Source organism: Cupressus sempervirens, chromosome 3 (assembly GCF_028749045.1).
Source record: "Cupressus sempervirens isolate cs-2001-9-10 chromosome 3, ASM2874904v1, whole genome shotgun sequence".
NCBI classification, from domain to species: domain Eukaryota; kingdom Viridiplantae; phylum Streptophyta; class Pinopsida; order Cupressales; family Cupressaceae; genus Cupressus; species Cupressus sempervirens.
The window spans coordinates 35,394,186-35,401,234 of NC_143120.1; positions in this window are offsets into that span (position 1 = coordinate 35,394,186).

The window sequence follows — 7,049 nt, forward strand, 5'->3', positions numbered from 1 at the left end:
CTTCCTCAAACTTCAACTCTTCCTCCCTAATTTCATGAATTGAAATCAAATGTTTAACCCTTAGATGCTCATTAATTGGTTAGAACCAAATCAAAGGGCACTTTTCCTAAATACTTGAATCTATAATAGAAAAAGGAATTTTAGCAACATTGACCTGAGAAGTGGCATTGGAAACCAATTTCGACACATGACTCTCTCTAGTCTCTGTGATAATCTCCCCCAATCCTCTTCGTTTTTTGAAAAAAAATCTTTTGTTTCACTCATTTCAAAATTCCCACACCACTTTAGAAGGAATAACTACTCAAAAAGATGCAAAGGTTGTTATGTCCAATACTTGGCCAAGATATTATCCAACCTTTGAGTTTGTCCAAAATTGGGCCAACCCATTCCAATTTGTTTCGAACAAATTCCCAACATTTATTTGAGAACCTAGAATTGAGGATAAAATGATGCATGTTCTCCTCAGCCTCATGACATGAGAAATATTAGAAAGGTCCAACAAAACCTATTCTCGTTCCCATCAATATACTTCCCTTACTTTCCATCCATGTGAAGACACCTACCTTTGCAAGACACACCTGATGCCAACATATCCATAGTGCCCATTTGTCCCTGGTTTCCTCTTTTTCTAGTAACTTGTACCCCTATTTGATTGAATATTCCCTACTCTTTGAACAACACCGGATAATCATGTCTTAATTATCTATAAGAGATATGTCCTACTGGTATAATATCATTCTTAATGTAACGGTCCTAGCAACTTCAATCCCCAACATGCTTAGATCTTTCCATCTCACTAACTATTCTTCAGCTTTGTCTTCCAACTTCATGTGTAGTCCCACACCTTTCTCCCCCACCTATCATTTTCCACCTCACAAACCCTTTCATCATTCACCAAGGATTTAATTTTTTCCTTTCCATCCAAAAAATCACCCCAGAAATCTTATTTGTATCCATCCCTCATAAGCTAGGATGCATGCTCTATAATAATTGCTCTATAGCTGACAATGAAGTTCCAAAGGGAAGAACCCCTCAGACAGTCATCCACTTTAAGAATTCCTTCATGACCTACTCATCCTAAATATCTTTTGTTGATAATTTGAAGCCATCTTTGTGAAGGATTACTACTATTTTCCCATACTAATCTTCCCCCGACGCATCATTCATATTTCTCCAATTCTTAATCCTTGCTCCACCATCTAATTTTGGCTTGCAAACTTTATCCCAAGCCAAAATTAAAACCTTATCTTATTCACTATTTCCATTCCAAAATAATTTTCTAATTCTCTTCTCTATTTATTTTAACATCTCTTGTGGCAACCAATTACAAGACATAAAGTGTATTGGTAGTGATAACACCACAAATTTTAGAAGTGTGATCTAACCTGCTAATTTTAACCAATATGTATCCCAACCTTCCATAACCTTACAACATTTTTCTACTAATTGATTCCATAGATAGGCCCTCCCCACCTTGTCAAATAGAGGAGCACCCAATAGCTTGCCTTTACGAACTTTAAATGCTCCTATAATGTCCCTTGGAGGATTTTTAGCTACATTGACGAAGTATATTTCACAATTAGCCTATTTTTTATCTTGTCCTAAAATATCTCTATAGGTATCCAATACATCTTTTATAACTCTGGCTTCCCACATAACATCTTTGTTGACCATGAATGTATCATCAATGAACTAAGAGTGAGTTCAGTAATTGAAGCCCTCCACAATCTTAATGTCCTTCAATCAACCTTGATGCCTTTGTTTAGCAATGAATCTTCTTAACACTTCAGCCAACATAATGAATAGAAATGGCAAAATGGGATCTCCTAGACGCAAAACCCTCAAAGTAGGGAAGAAGTCCAGTGGGATACAATTTACTGGCACCAAAGCTTTATAATATATTGTCATACTATTTACCTAGGCTAGCCCTCTTTTTGAAACCAAACATCTTCAAGAATTCATATACGAAACTCCTATCCACCATATCATATTCCTTTCTAATGTCTAGTTTCAAGAACATGACACTTCATTTGCTAGTATCAATAGTGTAAATGATCTCATGAGGTAAAATATTACCATCCTCAATATGTCTCCTAGGCATGAAACTATTTTGTTTAAGGGAAATAAGCTTGTCCAACACCACTTTCAATTAATTTGTTGTTATCTTTGAAATAATCTTATATACAGTATTGCACAAGGATATTGGCCTAAAGTCCTCCAACCTATCCACCTTATCTCTCTTAGGAGTTGATGTTGCCAATGTATTGTTGAAATCCCATAACAAAAACCCACAACCCCTAGATTCCTCAACCACCCCAAGAAATTCATGGCTTATCATGTTCCAAAATTTGTGGTAGAAAAAATAATGAATCCCATCCGTACTTGGGGATTCATCTTCAGCTAGTCCAAAAACCACCACTTCCAATTATTTCAAGATGATAAGCTTTATTAACATCTAATTATCTTTAACTGTAATTTTTGGTTAAATAACCTCCAAGATTTGTTCAATCCTTGAGTCCCTTCCCGTACCTCCTGTACTCCAAAGATGAGAAAACAAGTCCACCTCCTGGGTATTGATCTCATCCACCTCAAAAACTACTCTACAATCTTGGAGCCAAAGGTTAAAAATTCTACTGACTAATCTCTTGGTTTTGACAAAGTAGTGGAAGAACTTTGTGTTCTTATTTCCCTTGCTCAACTATGCTTCCCTGGACTTTTGCTTCCAAAAAACTTCTTTCCTATTGAGGATTTCCTCATATTTAATCTTGAGGTCCTTTGTCATATCAGAGTCAATTTATTTCATTCCTTCATCAACAACTTTACTATTTAAGGCTGTTTGAAAATCTCCTTCTCCTTAAATATGTTCTTGAAATGATCTTTATTCCATATTTTTAGTCACCTTTTAATGTACTACAATTTCTTGAAAAAGACAAAACTTTTATTACCTTTAATTTTTAGGGTATTAATCCAACCCTCCTTTACCATGACATAGAAGCCTGCCTCCCTAAACCACATCTTCTCAAATTTAAAATGATTTCTAGGAGGAGCATAATCCTTGGTTATTCTGATTCAGACTGGGAAATTATCCAAGGCTAAGAAGGGAAGAATTTATGCTTCAAGTGCTACCTGTAGCCTATCCCACTCACCCCCAAAAAAAAAATTATCTCTATTTTTTTGTTATGCTAGAGAACCATGCACTCTTATTAGTCCATGTATATTTCCTGCTCTTTGGTTTAATCTCCCAGAGATTATTTTCTACCATAAAGTCTTGTAAATTTGTTTGGATTCTATTAACCCTACTCATTCCTTCCAACTTATTAGCTAACTGCAACATTGCATTAAGGTCTCCAATTATGATAATGCTATCTTCCTGAATAGGCTAAAAAAATTGTGATCTTATTCCACAAATTCTTCTTCTCCCCTATCTTTGTTGGGCCATAAACATTAAACAACTTCAGGATCACATCCTGCAATAAGTGTTGGACCTTGATCATAATCTAATTTTCACCTCGATCCACTAGTTTTTCCTTAACTACCTTGGATTCCATAGAATCCCCATTCCACCTGGAGCTCCAATCAAATCCATGAAACAAGTTGACCTCCTAGTCCTTACACCTAAAAACGTAGTTGTTATCTCCTTGGCTACCTTTGTTTCTTGCAAACAAACTAAATTTGGTTTTGTATGATCAAAGCAATATTTGATCAAATATTGTTTGTTAGGGGCATTGGAACCCCCAACATTCCATGTTAGGAACCTCATTTCTCCCCAAGAGGGAAAAATTCCTTCTCAGATCTATTTTTTGTCTAGCCTTTCATACTGCCAACTTCTTCCAACAATTCTAGACCATTTTTTTTACCACTCTTTTTCTTCCCACCATTGCTTCTTTTGCCACCATGAATTGATTCTTTCTTTAGAGTTCTTGGAGAAAGCATAACATCTTCGTCTATAGAATCAAAATCTGATTCCACATTAAAATCCTTCATTTCCCCTATTTTTCCTAAGATTTCAAACACTTCTCCCTAAGATGGAGAAACCTAGATATCATTCAAAACCACCTCCCTAATAAAAATTTCCTCCCAATTGGGCCCTAGAAAATTCTTCAAGGTTGGTTCTATGACTTGCCATAGTGATTTTGTAGGATTGGCCATCACCATCTAATTTTCACCCGAGCAACTACCCATGATTAGATTCCTCTGGCAAACTTTAGTTCTTTCAATCTGAGGTGTCAACTTTGGACTGCTCATTCCCAATCCATCTAGTATCCCTTCCACTTCTAAAACCTTAATGTCTATAATTTTTTGCTCCACTAGTCCATCCTCTCTTATCTTCTCCTTGTTAAAGCACTGTCATCTACTATAGGAGAACTAACCTGGTTTTTTCCTATAAAACCTACCAACTACATTGGGGAAACTTCCTCCACCACCAACCCTTTTGTGACACCTGGTTCATCATAATATTGACTCTTGTCTTCAAGCACCACCATGCTCCTAGGCACTCCATTACTTCTTTTGTCATTCTCAGTCTTCCTACCTAAAACCTAGCATCCCTTTAAGCTCTAACTAGAAGAGTTTCCCCTAAGTTCCCTTCTTTCTTTGTTTCCTTTCCCTTAGAAGAACATTCTTCCTTTCCATGCCCCCTTTTTTTGCATATCTCATATTTTTTCCTCTCGCTCTCTTCCACCTCTATTTCCTACCACCAATATCCTTCTAAGGTTCATATTTCTATTACATGAGGAAAGGGTTGGTGTGGTTTCCATGCAATGCAAATTCTTGAATACAAACAAAAATCCTTTTGATCAATCACTTCATCTTAAAAAATATATTTGCCTAAACAATCCCCTATTTTCTTTAAGATTTATTGGTTCCAATACTCATAGGGTAGGTTATACAATCTAACCCAGAGTAGAACGTCCTCCACTAAGGCTCATTTTGGGTTAAAATTTGGCACCCAATATATAATATAGAAGACTATCTCTCCCATCATGAATGGTCCATTAAACATAATCCATAGACTTTCTCTTTTTTATCTAGCCTTAACAAGAAAAAAGTTATTTGTCAAAGACTTGAGAACAAAATACTCACCCTAGTTTTCACCTACCCATTTGCTGATCCACCGGTATGTTAACCATCCTCCTCCCCATTTCATTATAAAGAGTTTTCTTACATTCTATCTCTAGGCTTGAAAGTTAACCCTTAGATTCGTAGCCCACTTCTTTGATGTCCTTGGCTCCAAGTCAATCATTTCCTTTGAGTTATCTTGACATTTTGGGATTCATTTTTTTCTATTTTCCCCTGCAACATTCTACTGCCAACTTCTAAAAATGTTTTCATCTCCCCACTGATCTTCCTTTGACATCTCTAGAAGATTGTCTAAATGATTACCGACTTGATACCTATCCATTTTGGGAGGCTCCCAAGCCTTTTTATGATGGAGACCATGGAAACTAGCCTCCACTATGCTCACACCCTTGTCCTCCACCAACATTGTTCTTCCTAGAATCCCAAAAAACCCTCCCTGTGAAACCCTCCATTCTTACCTTGCTTTTGCTCCATTTTCCTACTACCATGTTTATTTACTTTTATATATTTGCTTCTAACTCAAAATATTTTCAAGTTTTTCAAATAAAATAATTGGATATGTGCAAGTTAGCACATCCATTTTTTGACCAATGGAACCTTCATATTATAAAAAATATATTGGATCTTAGGCATTTGATGTATATTTTAGATATAAATTTGTGAAACTAATAATTTTTGTAACTTTTTTTTTTTGTTTATTTACAATCTTCTTAATCTCACAATACAAAATTTGATGGATTATTTATATTTATGAATTTTAAATATCTTAAAATTGGATATATCTCAACTTATTTTACAAATTATTTTTTTACAATTTTAGATATGCCAATACCTACATCACTAGTATACTTATACATCTATACAATTTCAATTTCACCATATTTCTCCCTACCCTTATAGATATAAGCCCCTATAAATGCATCAAAATAGGACCATAAGTCCTTACATACAACACACTAGACATATCACTAAACATAGTCCACAATCATCAATAATGATAAACCATTCAAGAATATTCACCAAAAATATGCTATGACAATAAAATTTGTTACTACAAAATTAAATTAGACTCAAAAGTATAGCCACACACTATGTGTACCCCAATTATGCCCATGCAATGAGTCAAAACATTTGTTTCTTTCCTTGGAGCCAATGTACAGGTAAATATTTAAAATAATCCACCTAAATTGCATCTTTTCATCCCATTAAGTCAATTTGGATTCCTTCTAAGCATGGTTCAATATCCCACTATTTCTTGTTTCCATGATAACAACTTCAATTTTGTTGGTTAGTCGTTCACAATTTACTTTCTTTACTTTAAAACTTTGTCTGTTACACTCTTTTCATAATTCTTCAATTATGATTAAAGGAGTAATTGTCTATGGGATAATATATAGCTTGTTCTTGTGGATATTAGGAAAACATTGAAAGAATCCAAAAATACTATTGGGGAGGGCTGCAATCGAACACAAATTTCCATAGAATTATTGCCAACATTTACTAGAAAATATACAATTAAGAAGAATATGATCTATGTATTCTTCCTCATGTTCACACAATGGGAATCTACTAGGCATTGCATAATGTATCTTTGTGAATCTATCCATTATAAGAATTTTGTTCTTGAAGACAATCAATGAGACACATGCTTGCTTTTGGTAGGAAGTTCTCATCACAACACAACTTCACGGGTAGATTACTTTTTGGTTTTAATTTTTTTTTTATAAGAAAGCTATAACCATATTTAGTTGTGTATTCTCCTAATTTGGATCCATCCCAAACCAACCTATCTTTTATAGTTATACTTCTTTTACTAAGAATGTTAGTTAACTCTAGTTCTTCAGCTTCTAGAATATTGATAGTGCTCAAAGACTTCCATTTCCAACCCTAGTTCATGTTACCATTTGGATGTCAATACGATTCTTTGACATATTCTCACAATGGGTTTCTAAAATTGTTTTAGTATTTTT